General features: G+C 44.6%; 1 protein-coding gene and 1 long non-coding RNA gene across 5 annotated transcripts in view; one reads left to right on the top strand and one right to left on the bottom strand.

The window, feature by feature from the left end:
- The window catches only part of LOC142578068 (uncharacterized), an 85,812-nt gene that overhangs the window by 11,294 nt on the left and 52,063 nt on the right, over positions 1 to 22,455 (top strand). For 2 of the 4 annotated variants that reach the window (XM_075687485.1, XM_075687486.1), the window contains exon 2: positions 19,753 to 19,845. The exons of the other annotated variants lie outside the window; for them this stretch is intronic. The gene's annotated coding sequence lies outside the window, so the exon portion shown is untranslated. The remainder of the gene's footprint in view (positions 1 to 19,752; positions 19,846 to 22,455) is intronic. 4 annotated transcript variants of the gene reach the window in all.
- Positions 64 to 7,723, bottom strand: LOC142579943 (uncharacterized). The gene is made up of 4 exons (XR_012827509.1): positions 7,299 to 7,723; positions 6,205 to 6,309; positions 2,968 to 3,112; positions 64 to 173 (listed from the first exon to the last, which is right to left on the bottom strand). It is a non-coding gene; the product is annotated as an uncharacterized LOC142579943 (long non-coding RNA).

The raw sequence follows: 22,455 nt of genomic DNA, 5'->3' as shown, positions 1-22,455 counted from the left end.
TCTGTACACCCACTTGAGCTTTCATTAAGCCTGAAGTCCTCCGGCTTAAGTAAAAGCATGTCATAAATGTCCCAAGCACTGTTTATTGGACCTTCTAACGGTATTTCGATGCATCCAGTCTGCCGAGAGAAGACCGCTGGAGTGGGTTGCTTGGGTGAGAGCGAGCAGGGCACCTGAAAAAGTAAAGCCAATAATTTATCTTGACTCATGCAACAGGTTGGCACATAGGCAAATTTGCCTATGTTCCCACAGATAAGAAAGGTTCAGCATTCCGGTCATAGGAGATAATGAATAAATCTTATTGAAAAATATGTGGTTTCATGCAATGCCTATGTTTCAAGGGAACATGGATTACTGTGGGAGAATAAGCTGTCATAATTAGCAGGCGATTGAAGCAAGTGTTATAGGAAAAAGATGGACACATCGTTTGATTTACAATAATTACTAGTATTGAAGCAACAGAATACAAACAAGAAATACCTTTAAGAACAACACCGACAGGTTGAGATAATAAATTATTCAGAAACTAAACCCTTCTGCCAGCAAAATACCGTAGTGTACTGGCTTTGACATTGCGCTGCTCAGGCAGAGGGCATGGGATTGAATCCCGGCCACAATGGCTGCATTTAGATGGCAGAGAAATGCCAAAACCCCTATGTTAGGTCTATTGGGTACATGTTAAAGGAGACTAGGGATCCCGCCAACTTGAAGTTATAAAAACCGGAGTATATTTCGAGATAAGCAAACTCACAAAAGTAGAAGGCCCTGGCCATGCGAAGACCATATAAAGCCTTTTAAGGTAGGTGCCAGCAGCCGCAAAATTTCTTGTAAAAGCGAAATATAGCAGAAGCGTTATTTTTCCGTAGATCACTTTTGCAAGGTATTTTACAATTTGACACCTGACATGTTGGGCATCTACGGGCAACAGCAATTCTTGCACAGATCATAGCAAACACTGTTGCACCTAGGTATACATAGACACATAGGTATAGGTACAGTCACCAACTGATTTTCCGGACTCCGAAAATTCGAACATGATTACTCGGTCTGCTTCACGGCACCACCATTCTCCCCATGGACCATAATGTATAACAACTTCCGAAAGTTCGGACGCCTTGCAACCTCTTGTCTGATTTTTCGGACACTCCTTGAGCCAACTTGATCGAGAGCACCATGCACCGACTCTGACCGTTGCATGGTTCTACTTGCTGAACGCCATTTTTGTTTTGAACGGAGCCACCTTGCTGCCCCACGAAGTGGTGCTACTGCAAATCCCTGCTCATCATCATCGTTTCTGCCTGGTTTGTAGCTACAGCAGTTCCGGTCTCAGCTTAGTATGCCATGTTAAGACAATCCAGCAGCTGATTTGTTTGTTTCTTCGTGCACGACGCTGCGAGTAGGCCAGGTTTTTTGTTTGTGCAACTGATGTCGGCGTGACGATGTTTGACGAAGCAAGATGGGCCAATTCATTTCACTAATATCTAGAATAGCTACCTGTAAGCACCACCTACCTTTCAACAAGATTTGCAAAGCAAAAAACCTCATCCTGAAAAGTCTGCACATGAAGACATCGGTAGCATCATCAGCGTGGGGCCTCAAGATAATTCGGCAAGCCAGGAAATTACTGACAGCATGAGTGCAAGCATGCCAACAGGAAATCAGTGGCTGAATAATGCACCTTCTACCAATTGGTAGACAGTGCATTTTCGCAAAGCCCTAACTACAGCAGATCATTGTTCAGGAGTTCCCGAATGCACAACTCCATGCCATTTTCACGCCGACTCTAGGGAAGCACCTCTGCACAGTTGCAAGAAAAAAAGCTAGATGCCCCAAGAGAAATGAGCCCACTCAAGCCATCGAAGTTATGTTTACCTTGTCTTCCTACAACTACTCGAAACCTAGGACTGCTGTTTTGCACAAGGGAACAAACGTCAACATTGGTGCCTCGCCCAACACAAGTGGTCTGCGCCGTAGAAGGTGCCATCAGTCAGCCCACAGATGAGGCCCACATCAGTGCTGTCAGTGTGCTGTACAAATTGCAGAAGCACAGCCTACAAGCTTGTCTGCCTTAGTGTGATCGCACCAATGAACGAAAACCAACGAATCAAGTTTGTTTCGTGCCGAGAACAGTTGCCTCATGCTGGATTTTCCTACAATTCTTTCTAAGCACAGATAATGCTTGGTTTGTTGTGTAGGCATGTAAATAATGAAAAGGCCTGCATCACTATCTCTGAAAAAAATCATGTAACAAAGCTTGTACAGTACACAGGTGCAGTGTCTATCACATACCATTTCGTACAGCAGAGGCTACATCGGATAAACCGACCAATGTATAAATGACTGGCAGCGTGACGAAGCAAACTTGATGCGCGGGTCAGTTAGCAGTGGTAGTGCACTGCTCTCGGCGCACATGCACCTATGTTTGAAAGCTGCTTGATCGTGACAAAATATAAAGACAAAAGCGCTGGAGAGATATCTGATGCTTTTCTTATATGTATGACGAGGAACCTAGCACTAGCTCCCCATGCAGAGAATTACTAGACAGTGAGACTGCTTCTTATCATTGTAAAACAAGTGTCACGCTCACCATGTGATGCGTCCTTTTCGTTTCCGTGCGAACAGCATGTATTCAGACCTATTCTCCCCCTTTCACCTTTTGCACAATATCACTGTGCGAGCAATAATACTGAACTGTTAGTAGCAGTCTGTCAGGTTGCCTCCTTTCTTTCCTTGTGAATTGTGTGCTAAATAAGGCTTTTTTTGGTGAAAGAGTGCTAGTTTAACGCATAAGCTAGCGCCATGGCACTTTGCAATAAAGGAGTTATAATTCTCTAAAAATATGTCCATGCAGAACAGTACCAAAAGAACACCTTGAAGAAAGAACATGAGTGTATCTATCATAAAGACCAATCCTTGTCTTTTTTCCTTAACATAATTTTCAATACCGATATTGAAGTACAAGCTCACCATATTATATCACCTTGTCAAGGAAGCAAGGCACAATGGTGCCCAACTGTCGCGGGACCAACTTGGATGTGGAGATCAGCGCAGATCAGCAACATAGCATGGTCTGCTTACACTTCTTCTCCAGGTCCAGCCATACCTATAGCAGCTATAAAACAAGTGAGCTTAGAATCACAAGCGAAACAATATAAAAAGTGACACTAAACAAAGCAACTTTCGTTAAGCATAAATAGGATCGAAATGCTGACATTATGCCCATAAGTAACTTCACTTTGAGCAACAAAGCATCCAATTTAAGAAAGATTATATGTATGAGCTATCTATGTGAGAAAGATTAATCGAACGCCCTCTATTTGCCATACTCCTCCCCTTATGCATGGATGTCTCACTGACTGAGTGAGCTGGGCTGATCCCAGGTATAGTGTAATTAAAGGTTGTCACTTGGTGGGCCAATCCCGACACCATTGCATGACTTGTACAATAATTTTAATGTGTATTGTAATGCTGGCCATCCTGCAGGCACTGCAACATTATAGCACCCATAAGTCTAATGGTATTACCTGATAAGGTTAACTAATAAGTGTCCCCAGAAGCATAACTCGGCATGTATACTCGGAGGTCATTATTATTAGAGAAGCAACAGCAGAGATGAAGCTTTATCCTGTGCCGTATGCAAAATGGCCGAGCACGCCCAGCTTTTTGGTTACATTCTCACTTGTGACCACTGCAGCAGGCTGACTGACATGCGTAACCAGCAGTTTGTAGGACCACATTTTCATAACCTGCAATTTTTTTTACATCTGAAGAGATCAGCCTTAAGCTCCATGATGCGCTGCACTCGAGAAGCATTATAAACTGGCAGCATTTAAATGCTATGCTGCATGGTTTGTTGCATGCTTTAGGAATTTACTTATTTATTATACACATAGCTCATAGGCTCCAGTTGGAGTATTGCATGAGGTGGCAAGAAAACATCATCATCAGCCTGGTTACGCCCACTGCAGGGCAAAGGCCTCTACCATACTACTCCAACAAGACCGGTCATGTACTAATTGTCACCATGCAGTCCCTGCAAACTTTTTAAGCTCATCCGCCCACCTAACTTTCTGCCGCCCCCTGCTACGCTTCCCTTCCCTTGGAATCCAGTCCGTAACCCTTAATGACCATCGGTTATCTTCCCTCCTCATTACATGTCCTGCCCATCCCCATTTCTTTTTCTTGATTTCAACTAAGATGTCATTAACTCGCGTTTGTTCCCTCACCCAATCTGCTCTTTTCTTATCCCTTAATGTTACACCTATCATTCTTCTCTCCATAGCTCGTTGCGTCGTCCTCAATTTGAGTAGAACCCTTTTCGTAAGCCTCCAGGTTTCTGCCCCGTAGAAACCTGGAGGCTTACAAATTCTGAACTAACAAGGAGAACATTCAACAAAACAAGTCAGACCAAAGAAGAAAAAATAACATACTCTCATAATGGGACTACGTATCTGGCAGCTAGCTTATAAAAAAGACAATTAGGAATGTTTTACTACTGGTAGCGCTTTAGGGGCAGGAATGTAGAATTCCAAGCTTCATACACTTTTAAGCCACCTTTCGTGGCTTTTTGTTTTGAAGTTCTATTCTCTGTACTATTATAGAAATGAATACCCCCCTCCAAAATAAAACGAAGAAAAACATGTAATGCACAACAGTGAATACTTAGAAAAATGTAATTAAGAACATGGAGTCTATGTGGGCACAGATGTTAGAACTCTACATGAAAGCATAATAATAAAGGTGGGCGAAGCATTTATGCTTTTGTCGGGCAACCTGCAGCAAGACATACAGGTAAAAGGATATGCATGCCTCACAACACAGTCCCTAAAAATATCTGTCACAATACAGTGAGTAGGTATATCATGCATATCTACAATAGCCCCTAATTATATTTAACTCAGAGGGAGCTACCTATGTAACTTGATCAAACTGGAGGTGGGCCAAATTCTAAATATACGATTCAAGTAGACAGAAAATGGACGTTATGAAAATGTATCTACAGCAAAAGTGTTGTACATTATTGTTGTACATTATGTCATACCTGCCAACCTGTGAACATAATATTTTGTAAAAATGCTGCAGACACTAAATTCTTTGTTGGGGACATAGCACACATTATTTTAAAGCTTGCTCTCAGCACCCCCATTGTTGCATACACACACACATTATTAATAAAGGGAAAATCACACATCTACCCGCTCGTAGCAATTGCTACAAAAGAAACCCGTACGGATTCCTCGAAAGGAAAGCCTCACATATGAAAAAAAGAAATCGTCCAGGTCTGGGAGTCAAACCCGGGACCACCGCCTTTCCGGGACAGTCGCTTTACAATCTAAAATAACCAGGCGGCTAGCAGATGGCCGGGCGAAGTCGAATTTGTCGACAACATGAAGCAAAGGCAAGGGTCTGACGTAATAGTTCTGCGGAAACGCGCAAGGTGTAGAGAAGTAATTAATAAAGGGGAAAAAAATATTACGTCAAACCCTTGCCTTTGCTTCGTGTTGTCAACTAATTCGACTTCGCCCTGGCATCTGCTAGCCACCTGGTTATCTCAGATGGTAGAGTGGCTGCCTCGGAAAGGCGGTAGTCCCGGGTTCGAGTCCCGGACCAGGACGAATTTTTCTTCAACTGTGCGGCTTTCCTTTTGAGGAACACATACGGGTTTCATTTGTAGCAAATGGTGCGAGCGGGTGGACGTCTGATTTTCCCTTTATTAATTACTTCTCTCCACCTCGTGTGTTTGCGCAGAACTATTACGTCACACACACATTATCAACCATTATTTAACTTGTCGTGCAGCACAAAAAGCAGCAGCGAGCTTGAAACCAGTAACTGACAACATTGTTTTTTTTAGATTACAGAGCTTTACGCTGCTTCAGGAATTTATCTGACCAAACTTCCCAAAAGCAAGTGCCCCTCTGATGTTCTCGTTAGAGATATTGCATTGCTAATAATAAAGCAGTACAAGTACCATTGCAATTAATTTTTTACATGCATTTTAACAATGTCATGCCGTCAATCTCTCAACAGCTTTAAAACATCTTAACCAACACAACTTCGTTGTCTTTCTAAAGTGACATTCATAAAATTGTAAAATGAGCCCACATTTGTAAACCCACGAAAAATTCAGGAGAGTTTCCAAACATGGATGATACTAACAAAATCTGCAGCTCGTGTAAGTGGCAGCAACTGCTTTGCACACACCTTGTCACAGCATGCACATCAGGTACTTTTCCGTGCTGTTGAGGCTGCAGAAGTGCCGCAGGTGCATATGTGGAGGTGCCTCTGGTTCACAAAATCTTGCCATCCCTAAACAATAATAAATGCTCAAGTTATTGTAATCCCTGCTGAAACTGTAAACTTGTGATATAAAAAGATCACGTCATATTTTGATAAAAGTCTCATACAACCAGTTACATGAAGCTGCAACTGGTTGTGCAAATATCTGATTGTAACATCACAGGCGGTTAAATAACACGTAAATCGAACTGTAGCAAACATGAATCTACTATGAAAAGGTTCACACAAACGTACAGCTGTATAACGTGAAATGTGAATTGTACTATCAAAAAATTCCGTAGGACATGAAAAGCGTTCCAAAACCTAATTTGTTTATGCGGCGCAACAAAGCACTGCTCCCAAACGACGATGCGCTCAAAATTACAACAGACCACCTCTATTTCTGGAGAGACAATACAGAAAAGAGAAAGATCCATTAAAAAGAAGCATTGCTTATGTAATTTCGGCTTCTCTGCAAGATCGGAACCCTTTACAAGTACACGAAAACACACAGGACACTAATACACGTCATCTGACGACACTCTATAAACAGAAGAATTTCCATACAAGCTAAAAATCTGGCCATGCGTCAACGAAGGAATCGGGTGCTATCTCGCGCAGCTGTTAGCTGTGAAGACCGACACATCGACGTACTACTTCTAGAAATGCCTATACCATTTCTCAATGAAAAATTATGTACACAAACAGTAACTTTCTTTCCTTGAATTTTTGTGCCCATTTAGATCAAAGAACCACCCGCGCTAGCGTGCTTCATAGGTGAAAGTAAATAAACCACAGATAGAGCTGTTGGTAACATGAATACGTTTTAGGGCAATTTCCATGGAACTTTTTGCTAAATGTGCACTGCGACATGAAGAACAACCATTTGAAAAGCACATTTATAATTCTTGCTGCTTTACAAATCCGGATTCGGTTGTTGTACGGATCTTGCGATACGTACAACAACGCACACTTCACGAACCATAGACAGGAAGAATGCGCGAAAGCGCCGGACTTACCTTTCTCGGCGTACTCGGAAAACGCTCCTTTTAGTGTCACAGGTGCCGCGGAATCGACTGCACCAACGGTCCTTCCGGCGCACACACTGTTGAATTGTGGATCAACTACAGGACGTAAGAGCACAACTTTCACCAAATTCTTCCGTACAGTGCGATACGATGCGACAGTGCCAGAGGATGAGATCCTTTTCATGAGCCCGGAACAAAGGAAGCGCGAAGGGTCATATCTTCGGCATCGGCGCACCACACGAAGGATACTGCGGGCTACATTACGCGGTCCCAGGGGTTTTGTGATTCTCAATGCATACAAGATGCACCACAATTTTTCTCGGCACAGCGTACACACGATTAAACAACTACATCGGACGGCGTCAATACACAGCAAGCACTCACATGTAGCGACAAACTGAAGACGGCAAAATAATATCACCTGTAACTTTACCGGCGCTACCTGTGGTGCCATCTGTAGGCCGCCACCGAAAGCGACCGCGCTTTCGGTGATCTCATGGATGGTGACGGCGTTGTATATCGGTGTTATGCGAGTCGTACAGCGTCTTGTACGACGTGTTTCAGCAACGTTGCTTTTAATAGAGAGGACAGCAATCTGCGTATACGCCGTATAGACGTCTCACCCACTTGAAAAACACAACAGGAAATTTTCAGTCTGTCGTATTTTGGGACGTCGTGACTGTCGTTCTGTTCTCTGTAGTGTGACGTCCTGTAGTCGAAAATTCTGTAGTTCCTGATAAATATTTGATTAAAAATTGACAGAGACCAATTTAAGGATATGTAAAATTATTAATACAAAAAAAAATAAAAAAAATAAAAGTAGACAAAGAAACGCATCCGCTGGGAATCGAACTTCGGATCTACCGGTCCCGAGACAAGCATCTTACCACTGCACCACGCCGAACATAGTCGCTATTGAATTGTTTAAGCTATGTCAAGAGTGTAAATCGCTGTCTGGGTTGCTGTTTACATTTACATTTTAAAAGCCAAGATGCGCTTTCACTTCACCGCGTCAACTGCCGCATCTCTAGATGAGCAAAAGTGTTGTTACCATCGACAGGTACATCGTGGAGTGCTAGACCATCGATTTTGCTGTAACGATATCCATATTTGATAAGAAATTCAGAAGTAGACAACGGTGACCGGGGACACTGAGGGTTGTTACTGCTAATTCCGACAGTTGTCTCTTGCTCTTTAGAGTTTTGAGCTCGCATATAATTCGTGTTCAATGCTATATAGCTACATAAACACTCGTGGGTGAGTCTTCATCCCGACAGAATACTGGCTTCTCACGGCAGCGCTGTACCAGATTAATGAGACCCGAGCGAGACAGCTTTTCACGCAACTTTGTCGAACAATCCAAAACTTCTTTTCCGCTTCGCATAAGCTTGTGCAATATTTCTGGGAATTAACTAATGTCTCAGTGTAACCGCACATGTAAGTCCACAGGCTTGTGGGCCCCATCTTACCAAATAAAACAAAGCGGATCCGCAGCCATTCCCGCAGATGGTATGATTTTGATCAGCGGCCGATTTTGAGGAGGCCGGTAGGGCGTTGCGGGGGGGGGGGGGGGGGGGGCTGGTGCCGCGTCGTCACGGCACAATTATAACAATTGGCCACGTCGACTTTAATACTGGTGTCGGTGCTATCAGTATTGCCGGCTTCAGAGAAGCACGATTGAATACCGCGCAAGAGAAAAGTACAGTGTACACCACCGATGCGAAGCTGACATGTTAATATAAAGGGCCGCGACCGAAGGTGCTTCTGTTGCGACTTCAGAACTCTTGGCCGTCGCGACCGAATGTTTCTGTTGCGACGTCATAATTGCTGTCGTAACGTCAGTAATGTCTGTCGCAACTACAGAAATGTTAGGAACATCTGTCGTACAACAGAAATTTCTGTGTTTGCAGCAGGAATTCCTGTTGTCTTTTTCAACTGGGCAGGACCGGGAATCGGATTGAAATTCGCAGCTAGCATATCGCAGTTTGGTCTGTGAATGTTCCGAGGTGGTCACGCAATTTCAGTAGAGCTTGATAATGGCCCCAATTCAGCACTAGGGGCTAAATTGTCAGGATGTCGAACAATAAAAAAGTTCCTCCCCAGTTCTATTCAAGCATTAAACTGGTATGCATGATGCCATCCAGTATGGTTGCCACAAAGCTCCAGATTAAACCAGCTTTTGTGACAAACAGGCGACCCTATATGGTGCCACTGCGTCCAGTATAAGCCAGTTTAGTTGCAAACAGGGACCCTGTTAAGACCCATTTCTGCGTGAACTGGTCATGCCTATACCTGCTTGCATGCCAAACGGGACCCCGTTCAGACCGGTTCGTGTGTAAACTGGTCCAGTTTATACCTGTTTGCATGCCAAACGGGACCCCGTTCAGACCGGTTCGTGTGTAAACTGGTCCAGTTTATACCTGTTTGCATGCCAAACGGGACCCCGTTCAAACCTGTTCATGTGTAAACTGGTCCTGTTTATACCTGTTTGTTGCTAAACAGGTCCCTGTTAGAACCAGTTTAAACCTGTATAACCCAGTTTGAATTTAAATAGGATTTTCCAATAGGGTAAGATTATATTTCATGGAATAAATGCTCCATATTTGTATTATAACTACAAAAGGTAAATCGAACTTAGTTATTTTGAACGAGTTCTAAGCCCGTTTTCAGGTTATTCTGGCGGGGACCCATAAAGAAGTAGCAATTCTAATTTACGACGCATGATAGGTTTTAGAGAAGGCGTTTGAGGTTAGGTGAGGAGCCATCGAAGTTACGGCGCAAGTAGCCTAACATACCTTTAGCGGTGTTAATAGCGCATTCGGTGTGAACTGACCATGACAGATTTGGAGTTGTAGGGACACCGAATTACTCGTAATAGGTAACTGTTTCTAATCAATGCTGTTTAAGGGGTAGGTAGCACGTTGGCGAAAACCAGGGATACATGTAGCACTTTATATTTGTTAGTAATTAGTTCCATCAACCACGAGTTACACCAGTTAGATATTGCGTTCGAATGGAGGTGCAAACTGGTAACGTCTGATTCATTGGTTATTTCGCGAAAAATAACGGTCATCAGCGAACAAGTGGACTTTAGAAGGTAGTGTGGCAAGAAGTTCGTTAATATAAAGGAGAAAAAGGAAAGAGCCCAGAGCTGAACCGTGTGGTAACCTAGAATATACATCACTTAAAGAATAATAAATACAACTAACTGTAACAAACTCAGTGCACTTTGTTAGAAAGGGCTCAGTCCCCGTGATAACGTTGGGACCTAAATTTATTTTATTGAATTTGCACCAGGGCAGTCTGTGGCAAACCTTGTTAAACGGTTTAGAGAAATCTAAGAAAATACACCGGGGCAAAAGAAGCACGACTCAAATTTGATGTAGCTGCTGATTTAACCAAACGAGTTGTGTTCCACATGAGAAAATTTTGCGAAATCTGTGGTGAGCTGGAGCGAATAATGATTTATACTCGAGCAATTTAACAAGGATAGAAACAATTATATGTTAATGTAGTTCACAACATGCATCAGTCAACGAAATGGGGCGGTAGTTATATGGTGAACTTTCGTTACCTGATTTATCTGGGGAACCACCTTCCCAATCGTCCATTCTCTTGGCAGTGTTGGCGCATCTAGGAACTTCTGATAAAATTTTGTAAGAATAAGTGAACTAACAGAATGAGTCCTTTTTAAGAAATTTGTGTTAGTTGAGTCATAAACGGGAGAAGAGTTATTATCGAGATAATTAGTTTTCGCACACCAGACGTCTCAACAATAATTGGAGGCATTCGTATATAGCCATATTCACGTGTGGCAGGTAGAATGCTTCTATACCTGCTTGAAAAGATTTTGACGAAGGTTTCCTTTAAGGTTTCCGTCAATGTTTCTACGGCCTTGAGAGTAAATAAGTGAAATGAAGAAGGTAGCAGACTGCTTGCGTGGAACACGGAAACCTGAAGAGTCGTGGAAGGTGATGTGGTCACTAGATGGTGCATTGATAGTTCTCCAATATTTCTTAACGTTATTTGTTAGCATTGATGGAAGAGTGGTAGACAGACTTTCATGCTTTATGAATTTATGAATTTTATGAATTTTTTCACCCACCTAGATTCGGTGGGTGAGCTTTCAGCCAAGCGAAAAATAAACGTTTCTTTCAGTTGGCAAGCCGCTTGAGGTAGGGGACAAAACAAGGAGCTTGTGTATTTAGCATAATTCTGCGAGTGTGTATGTGTCTGTTGGTTAGTTGATTTCCTTTAGCAGGGAACAAGCTCCAGTTAGTTTGGATTGAACGATGTCAAAATAAGGGACGAACTCGTCTAGGAATGAGCATTGTGGAGCATTGTTTGTGCTGAGCAAAAAAAAAAAGATCACGTACGATTGCGATGTTCCCTAAATCAAAATTTTAGCGCAGTTGTGTCCGTGTTTTCATTTTGCGCTATATTGGCAGGTGTGGGCAATGTGCCTCCTTTGGCACGTTGCAAACGGAGTCAAGTGTGGCGCAGCGGCCTCGCTAATCTGGACATCGCGAGAATCAGCGCGTGGGTGACGCGTGCGAGTGACTCGAAGCAGCCGCCGCAGGCAGGCTTCCGCTCATGCAGTGGTTTGGCTTCATATATGGTATTGGTGGCTTTATCAGCAAGCAGACGACGCGCGCTACTCTGGCGCCATTTCGGAGTTACCGTCACCGTACTACAATTTTCTTCTCACGCTTTAGCTATGGCCGCCTCCGCTATACCCTCGTCTCCGCTTCCCTCCTCGCGTCTTTCATCTCTCGCTGCGCTGCGCGTTCGCCTTCATCATTCGCTGTGCTCATTCGCTCAATTACGCTTCCGCCTACGCCGACGTTCGCCGTGGGAATGAGCGCGAAGTAGCTGCGCTCTAAAATGGAGCGTAATATTTTACAATTACAAGAGTAATGCGCATTTTCGTCTCTTGGTATTCTATCCATGAAAGACGTTGTGTGCGCATTGTTTAGGCGAAACATGGGGCGAAATTTTCTATGCTGCGCTGTTGTTACGCAATTTCTCATAAAAAAAAAATTCGCCGATGATTACGATGCTCTGTAATGCGACATTTGAGCGCAGCTCTATTAGCGGCGAGAATTTGGAGTGGGGCCCTCTCGCGAGTGACGTCACGGCCAGGACACCGCTCGCTCGGGCTAGCTCGGCGGCCGCGCGCCCTCGTTCTCTTCGTGTACGCTTGGGGTATGGGTGGCTCGAGCGATAGTTATTGTAGGGTATGTCGGCTTCTTTCTGCTGTCATGCCTGAACCACTGTTCCGTCTTCAAAAGCGCGTGTGTCGAGAAAGTTTGCGGCTTGAATATCGCAAGCTATGTAGCGTTCAATGACTCTACTTGTTTTCCAGTGCATATAAGCACCGTGTCTGTCCATAATTTTGCGCGAAAATATGACTGCAAATTTAATACGCGTAGTTGTGTACGACGCTTCGCTAAATACGTAACATTCCCTTAGTACTTAGCTTTGAGAGACATTTTACAGGGAAGAAAAATCTTGGTATGTGGTGTCGACGTGTTGTCCGTGTTAGAAAGACATTGCCCTGCGAAGCTCTCATCATGATTCCTATTACTCTGGTGAGTTGTTCTAGTCAAAAATAGGCACTTTATTTTAATGCGTAAAAGAAAGAGTTAGGCGCGCATTTCGTATGAAAAAGTTTGCTACTACTTTCACCGCTCTCTGACACAAGTCCCCATAAAGGAATTGTTCATGGCTACTAACCCGACAGCGTGGTATGTAAATTATTTACATAGTTCATAAATATCATTCTAGCAATCACTTCAAAGAAACGTTTCGTGGTTAAGGTCGAGAGTCAATCAATAGCAAGCGATGAAATGTTTCAAGGAGGCTTTCAGTAGCCTTTATCGACAATATGGCGCAGACCTCGAACAAAGTTAGCAACCGATTGTACGTATGACGAGGCACGCATTGTTCGCGAAACCCGTCAGTGTCGTACAAGTTCGAATTGAAACCATGAAGCAGTTTTTTACAGCGCCAATTGCAATGCCTAAACTATAGTCGAGTATTGCAACACAGCTTAGGCTGCCTAGAAATGGAAAATTCAAGCACCTTCTACTTCAGCATGTCTCGATCCAGCGTTGTTTAACTCTACAACCGGAGAACTATTCGCTTCGTCAGTACATAAAAGAGAACCTCGCAAACCTTCTTAAGGAAGACACATCAAGCCTTAGATTTCACTTGATTTTTGACCCTTCACCGGGGAATTACATCTTCAATGTGTCCCACAGTACTAATGAATGACGGTTCGGCTTCTTTCTAGCTGCAGCCATACAGACAAAAATTCGTATTTCCCTAAAAATTTTGGGCCGACCTTCCTGTGTCAGATCGCCAAGCAGATTCACATGTATATTCCTCAAGCAACAAACACCAGTAGATTGCTCAAGTAAGTTGAACGTGCAGCAAAGTAAAAGGAGTATATATTCGTACATTCCTTTTAGTATTCTCCAAACAGCTGTAAGCCTCAATTAGCTTTACTTCAAATTACTGCCATTAAACACATGAAGAACCGCCTAATTTATAGAAGTAGTTGAAGAAGCCAAGCGGGGCTGGTATAATGTAAACTGCACTGTTAATTAAGTCCCAGTGTTACTGCCGAGCGTTTCTTTGAAGAAGTGCAAAAATTCGATAATATAACATTAACTACTCGTCGTGAGCAAACCTATTGTAACAGATTAAAATCAAGGTAAATGTTGTAGAAGTCATATATAGCCAGCGTTTGTGATATATTTGTCGCACCGCTGCTGGTATGGTATCATAATTGGATTCTTATATGCTATATTTTTGCGGTTGTCGATCCGCGCATGAAAAACCCGCACTGGACTGGTCTGCGCTCCTTCGGCTGGCACTGTAGCGTTGCCTTTGAGAACTGTATTGTCGTCTAAGAAATAAGTTTTTGAATAAATTTTCCGGAACGAAGACGTCGTAAAGATATATTTGAGACTACCGCCATAAATATATAAGCACAGGGAACGAGAGGGAACAAACTAAAACACTGCAGAAGGCGCCCGGACACCCTACGAACTGCAGCAGACGACTAGCGGGAGTACTTGCTCTAACGTCACAGGAGCGGCGCTCGCAGCGCCCCTGTAGTTCGTTCTCGGGGCTAATAAGTGTTCTTATTTCGTGATCACTGAGACAAAGAATTTAAGCGAGACGTAGCAGAGCCGAGTATCCTCGAAAACTTCACCTGCTGGTCAAGCGCGCCGGCTTTTATGCATGACTCATCGAAGGATCCAGGGAAATCGTTGCTGCCGCTTAACTCCCACAAAGTACTACACAATTTGGGTCGCCCATACAATGTGAGTATTAAACAATCACAAATCATCACAACGAAAACAAGCTTAAACGAGAGTAAACCAAGCAAGCCAAAGAAACGCTAGCGAAAGCTGACGCTAGCAGACGATAGTACGAAGCGAGCGGTCCAGCTGATACCAGATACGAGTATGCACCTAGCGGTCGGGCGGGTGTGCTCCAGTTTCCCGCGCAGGTGTCCCGGCAGCGGCCGCTCTCACTGTTCTCCGCTGTTTGCGACTCGCGCCTTTCACCTGCTGCTCCGCGTTTGCTCTTTAATATTACGCTGTTGTGCACGTTCGCTCGGTTACGCCGCCGCAGAAGCCGACTCTCGCCGCAGAAACGGCCCATTAGGTCCTTGCGCTTAGTGTGCAACCAAAGTAGCAGCGCATTTACCTGACAACGTCCTAAGAGGGTGAGGGGGAAGCAAAGTTGAGAATAAATGAGAAGAAGTAAGAGAAGCGCGGTCAACTGATAGCATGATCTCATATCATGCATCTCAATTTGAAGCTATATTATTAAAGCAAGAATAAGCAAGAATTGTGCTACAGAGCTGACACGCGTAATCATGCTGGCCCGTTCACCACACATCCGTGAGAAGGATGGCAGTAGAAATGTCAGGCAATCTTCTGATATTTCTTTGAGACGAAGGATTCATTACCAAGTATACTGACATATCTGGCGCAGGAAAACACGCTTAGGCCGAGCTATTGCCTGCTATGTCTGCCAGGCTAACAGCGCTTGAAGCAACATCACCACCAAATTACGAAGTGTCGAAATGCCACTATTTCTATACTAAATGCAGAAAAAAAAAGAACGCTGCATTTTATATAGCTCATATGGCTTCAAGGCAGGGCATCCGGTACCTGCACGCCCATTCGATTTTGTGAAATCGCGCTGCACATGGTTGCAGGTGCGGTTCTGTTGCCTATAAGATTATTATCAACTCCTTCGGCAGCCCATACCGTCTAAGGGGCTTGCGAAGATGGTGGCGAACGTCAACCGAAAACGAAACGCACGCTCCCTTGTTATACGATCCTTGTCGATAGCACAGGGAGCCATCGACAATTGTCGTGCGACTGTCCGCTCAAGGCACTTTGCCTATATTCACGGGCTTATTTCACGCTCGGAAAGACACTTTTATCTAGTACGTGTTTACCAAGGAAAGCTATATCGGGAGTTTCAAAATTTTCTCGTTGAGACTTCTCATCTAATTTTAATAGTTGGGGAGCTAAATTATTATTAGGACTAATTAGGTAATTAGGTGGAATGCAAAAGATTATCGGAGTATCTCCAAGCAACGGCAAACGTTACTTTGGTTCTGCCCAAGTTGCTATGCGGTGAGAAGCATTGTAACGATATGTTTTTTGCTTTAAGACGCCATGAGCCAAACTCGGGTAGGCTGACGGACGTGGTAAGCGCGTGCGATGACATCACGTGCGTACTAGCTAGAGGAGACAGCAGATCGTGGAATCAAAGTGTTGAGAGGTAACGTCTGCTCTCGCCCGTACAATAGGTAGAAAGGCTAAAATAGAGCTGTTTCATGACGAGAGGAATTATACGGAAAAGTTATGCACGGAAAGGCAAGATCCCAGTCGTGCTAGTCAGACGAAGCACACATAGCTAGCATGTCTGTGAGAGTGCGGTTCAAGGGTTCCGTAAGGCCGATGGTCTGAGGATGGCAAGAAGTTGTCAGTTTGCGTGGAGTCGAACATTAACGCAGCATGTCTGCAATGTCTTGAGACCGAAAGTCACGGCCACCGTCAGCGAGTAATTTCTGCGGGGTTTGGTGAAGCAACGTAAGGTTACGTAAAAAGACGTCCACGACATCAGGTGCACAACGGGTCGGCAGAGCTCGGCTGATTGCGTAACGCGTAGCATAATCAGTAGTCACTAGGGTTCGTCTGCTTCACAAGGTGAATGTGGAAAAAGGGCCATGAAGATCTAGTTCAACGCGAAAGAATGATTCCGTGGGTACATCGACTGACTGAAGGCAACCAGAAGGTAGTAGTGGGGGAGATTTGTGCCTTGACATCATTCGCCAGTGCACAGTAAACCCACTTTGAGGTACATACATTTCAGTCAGAAATTGAAATATTTTACACAGTTATATATGCAGAGACCCTAGTTTTGTCTGTGAACATTACTAGCTGTGTAATAAATGTCAGTATCATGGTCCCTGGCCTAGGGGCCTCTCAGTTAGGTATGGGAGTACAGGTCCTCGTACATTGCACACGGATCAGAGTGCTCCTCAATGTCACTAGTTGAACGTTAAACTTTGCCCATTGTGACTTGCGTACAATTGGCTGCAACACTCATCGACACTGTGCAGTCAACGCGCGCGGAACACTCGTGCTCTCCATCACTCTCGTCATCCGCATCATCGGCAAGACATGGCCGGGGGCGACGGTTTATATTGCGCTGCATTCACATTGACCATTTCACTTCTGCTGCGTCGACACGCGAAGCAGTCCCCCTAGCGCAAGACTGCACAACGCCCTCTAGAGGTGCGCGTTTTTTTTATTTGCTGGACCCTCTCGTGTTTAGCTGAAAGCGCTCTGTCTTTAAGAAACTCACGTGCGACTCCTTATGATGAAAAGCTGCATTCCTTGCCACGTTGCCGTTTGAGTCTTACGTCAGTGGGAAAATCGGCCCACGCTTCAGCCACATGAAAAATGATGGGTTTCTCAGCCTCCTCTTTTTTGATTAGTTATAAAAGAGGGCAGGCAAATGCTTGTACCCTTTTTGTGTGGTAGTCCGTCATACAAGTACAAATCGGTTGCCAGATTTTCTGAAGGTGTGTGCTCGACTGGGATGATTTGTACATCATAATGAAGGGAGCAAACAACGCCCGGGCAGGACGAAGTGAGCACAGCAGACCTCAGCGCCTACTCGGTCGTGCTAATTTCCTCCCGTCTAAGCGCTGGTTCTTCCCGTCCTAACTACGTGTACTTCTCACGAATGACCTGAGGAAATTCATTTCCATTTGCTCAAATGGCTGCCCCATTGCGGGGATAACTTGGAAAAAACCAATGCATTGGCCGAGTGGCGAATGCATTGGTTTGTCTGTACAGCTGTTTACAAACTATATTAAGTGCGAAAACGTTTTCCGCCAGATCTAACGGCTCCGCACCTTCTCACAAGTTCTCCGGTCTACCAGATGACGTGCGCAATGCTGCCATCACAATGTCATAGAGTCTCAATCCTCAAACTTTTCGAGAGAGTGTCTTCCACAAAGCCTTCGGCTATTGAGTGCAGCTATCCATCAAACTGCAAACAATGCGCAGCTCTTGCAGTGTTGCCGTGATGGGTATCTCAGCCTCCTTATTCTCTGTTACCTGGCTGATCAAAGTGGTATCCCTGTGCTTCGCACTTGTGCTCAGATGACCCAGGATGAGTAGCGGTAGTAGGTTATTTCCATTAGCCGAGGGGGGGGGGGGGTGTATAGCCTTTCACTTGCATGAAGCGCAATGAGTGGTTAGGTGTCCTGGTGCTTGTATCAGACTGATACAAGCACTAGAGCACCTAACCAGTAATTGCGCTTCATGCAAGTACAAGGCTATCTTCCACAAGAAAGTGATTCTCCTGAAAAGTAGGAGCCAAAGAAAAAACAGAAGTCGTGATAGCATACAACATCAAGATGGAATGGCAAGGCTCATGTATCAGCGCGCCGTCTATATCACTTAGCAATAAAGAGATTGGCATAACCACTGACAATAGTGGACATAGGTAGACAGAGCAGAGCACTCCTGCGCATGTGTGTAGGGTATATCTATGCTTCTTTGCTCAAAAATAAACCAGTTGATAGTCTGCATTCAGGTGTCGTGTGTTGTTTTCTCGCTTAAGTCCAGTCAAGTCATTGCTCTGCGCAATAGTGTTAATTGTTTTACTGGAACTACGGCGGACAGTGAAGGGCTGTTCCAGTGTGTTATCACTCCTAAGAAAAGCATTTCATTCCCTGCGATATAATCACTTCCCTTTCGAAGGCGGAATGTCGGTGCGGATGTTGATGGATTGAGGCCGGACCATTTGTGCCTATGACGTGCTCTGTGATTCCGTACGCTGAAATGGGTTACGTTGCCTCAATGCAGGGCTTCACACAAAAATCCTTGTTTGTACGTACGAAAGATGGCCCGACCAACGACCAACAAACATGCCAAGCCTTTCCCCAAGGCGGATTTCTAAGCCCTATTCTTTTCAACCTCGTGCTTCTTGGGCTGATCATATCCATAATGAAAACAGTGTCTTAATATACGCCGATGACATCTGCATCTAGGCATCAGCCACCACTAGCTTGTAGGTTTGTGCAAGGCTACAGAAAGCACCAACAAGATGATCTGGCTATCTTTGCACACAAGGCCTAACCATGTCGACAGAAAGGTGTGCGTTAGTCGCTTTTACGAGATAAGCGACGTCTGGCTATCCACTATACATTAATGGCCAGCCTGTTTTCTAGAATAGACACCATCGGTTTTTGAGTGTTATTGTAGAGGAAGCTCACATCTATTGTTCACATCATGAAATTCGTCACCCGCAAAACATGGAAATAGTCAGTGGGCTCCATACTACAGTTGTACCGAGCACTTTTTAACTGATTCCTACCTTATAGCTGTCCCGTGCTTGCTGCAACATGGCAAAGGTATAAAGAACAATGAAGGTGAGCGACTTGTGGATCACTGCAGGGCTTCCACCGATTTTTTTCCACGGTTCCGCGATGCTAGGATTTTGGGTAGAGGCAGGCATCAGACATCACGTGAAACATTGGAAGCCTTCTACATCAAGAAAGCGGGTCCGAACTGTGTTAGTGATACGTCGGTTTTTCTTTGCGGTGCTGAGCTGAAGTTTCTATCGCGCCTACTCTGATAAAACCTTGTACTCCATGTCGCCTTGTACGCATGCGCTGTGTTTTGGAGGGCTATATATGTCGAGTGCTTTCACCCTCATTAAACAGTTGAAGTAGCGCCCGTGGTGTCGTCGTCTTTCTTCTTGTGTGTGTTGTTTTTTGGCGCAAAATCTTTTCAGTATGCAAGATCACCAACTAGTCCAGTGGTTAACTCTTCTAAATTATATTTCTTCTATATCGGGCTCCCCTTTCTATCTTCCTTCTGTTGACCTTCAGGACGTGAACCAGCTACTGACAAACAACGTGTTTGCGACATGTCGTGCAAGGTACCTTGGATTCTGCATCAGGAATTCTGTTACACCGGTAGAAGTAAGTGCTCTGTTTGGCCCTGTGGCACCCGCTAGGGGCCATGTGAAACATGTATGCAACATCTGGCGATCTGAACTGTGGCGGCAAGTTCGTTTATATACAGATTGGCCACATGTTGTCTGCTGTGCCCAGTACCCGGAATGGATTGCTCTAAGGTGTTTCGATTACCTTAGAAGCGAAGCTGCCCGTATGACTGAGATATGGGGGAATAGCAATTTGAAATTCATCCTTAAAGCCATACCATAGGAAAACCAAAAACGCAGAACCGTGTAAATGGAAATCTTACAGTTATGGCACGTGCCTCCATTCCCTCTAACATTTCAGATGTTCTTCAGAAAGGCCCTAAGTTTGGACTTGAGTCATTGATCCCTCCCTAAGAACTGATGGCCTTAAACAGGGCTATGGCGAAAAGGGCCCGACAAGAAGATCGGGAGCGCTGCCTTTTGGACGGAGTGAACTGCCTTGCCAAGAGTGTCACGCGGACTGAACAGAGCTGCTCTAAAGACCTTTTACGTTTTCTAGTTAATTTCTTCAAGGGTAATGATCTCTGCCTTTTGCAGGCAGATAAGGTAGGCGGCTTCGTAGTATTGCCTAGAACCATGTATAGAGAGAAAGCAGCACAGGCGGTGAACAAACACTTCGTGATTGTGAAAAAAGCTCAAACGAGAATTAGGTGCAAAGCGATTGAACTTTGCAAGTGCCTAGATCTGCAAGAACTAGCTAAAGATATAACTAAGAGTGAGAGGGGGGCGTTAAATGTTTTCTTTTCTGTTAAAACGCAGAAACCCGAAGCTCCCTTCCGTACAATTGTGAGTGAAGCTGGTACCTGGCAACATTGCATGAGTAAATTCCTTCAGAAAAGTTTGAATAGCCTAGTAATAACTGATCCCTTTCTTACAAAAAGTTCAGGGGAAGTAACCCATTTTTTCGAAGAAAAGAATGACCTAGATTATGCTTTTTCTGTTGATGTAGAAGACCTTTTTTATTCAGTGCCCTATCCGGACCTGTTCGCCTCTGTTAAAGATTGCATAGACGAGAGCGGCCCGCTGGCTTTCCAAAACGCCGCTGGTATAACTGTTGATAACTTTTTAGTCCTTTTAGAATTTTATCTCCGAAGAACTTTTATCTTGTTTGACGAGCAACTTACCTGCAGAAGAAAGGCACATGCATAGGCTCTTGCATAGCCCCTATACTTTGCAATATCCTTTTATCATCTGTCGATCACTCTCTACACGATCGTTTTAACCATTTTATTAATGACAAAGTCCTTAAAGTGTTTCGGTACATGGACGACATTTTAGTGGTTTTAAACAAGCAGTGCTCCGTTTCGAATGAGGCTGCAGTGAGTCGTGTTTTAGATGATTTTAGAAACCTGGGGAAAGGGCTTTGTTTTACTCATGAGCTACCGGATAATGGTTTGCTTCAGTTTTTAGATTTACAGTTAAAGTTTTCAGATGGGAAAATTTGTTGGCCTTACTCCCCTCGTGCGCAAAAAGGGCTCTTGCCGTACAATTCGGCCCACTCAAAGGCAGTGAAAAGAGGCATCGCCGACCTCTGCCTAGAGTCATCACTCCGGAAGTCGTGTGTCCATGAGATGCAAGCAAGTTTTGACAACCAAATGGGCAGGCTCGTTGCAGCTGGCTTCCCTGAGTCGGTCTTGGTCCGTGTGGCAGAAACGCTTTTGAAGAAGTTGAAGGCTGGGGTAAGCAGGGTAGAGCCGAAGAGAAAAGAGAGGCCTATAGTGGTCCCATACATCCATAAAGTCACGCACAGCCTGAAAAAAGTGGCTAACCGGTATAATGTACCGGTGGTGTTCTCCACTCTCCAAAAGCTTGCCCAGCTAAGCCGTCGCATAACTTGCCAAAGCCAAATGCCTGGCTGTGAGAAAAAGAATGGCCAGCGTTTCGTAAAGTGTGCCACAAACACGGTATATGAAATTCCTCTGTCCTGCGGGAAATCCTACATTGGAGAGACGGGGCGTTGCGTCAACGACCGACTTAGGGAAGATGCAAGAGGTTGCAAGACGAATGTTCAAGAACTTCAGAGCGCGCAAGCCTCGGCTTTCCATGCAGCTACTCAACAGCAAGAACTGTTATAATGGCTCAAGACCATCCATTCTCGACCCACATTACAACCAACACGCTTAGGACTCATATTCGTCATATTTCGCAGATGCAATCAAGCTCTCTTGCCTTCCAGAACGACAGCCACAGACGTCATTCTCCAATGTGATAAGTATTCATCATGCCTCCCTACCATCGGCATTCACGCCTCGGCACGTTCGCCATCTGCTTTGTGGTGTTTAAAACAACCTAAAGTGCGCATTTTCGTTCCAAGGATAAGAAAGAAGATTTACCGCCTTGCCTTGGCCTTGAAGAAAGCAGTTCTGTATTGGTTGCATACTTTTTACTTTGACCGGATCCACACATATATGGATGGCTCTTCCACTCAGACTAGCTCCAACGGTGCAGTTGTTACATCCCCATGATCAATAAGCATCATAGACAAGGTTACTCACGTCGAAACAGGGACAGGTTCGGAGGCGATTGCTCTCCGAGGAGCCGTTGATTATATGAGCAACCAACGCGCTAATCGACGGGCGATATTGTG

This window comes from Dermacentor variabilis, chromosome 4 (genome assembly GCF_050947875.1).
Source record: "Dermacentor variabilis isolate Ectoservices chromosome 4, ASM5094787v1, whole genome shotgun sequence".
Classification (NCBI taxonomy): domain Eukaryota; kingdom Metazoa; phylum Arthropoda; class Arachnida; order Ixodida; family Ixodidae; genus Dermacentor; species Dermacentor variabilis.
The sequence above is the reverse complement of the archived record's forward strand: the minus strand, read 5'-3'. Positions and strand labels throughout refer to the sequence as shown.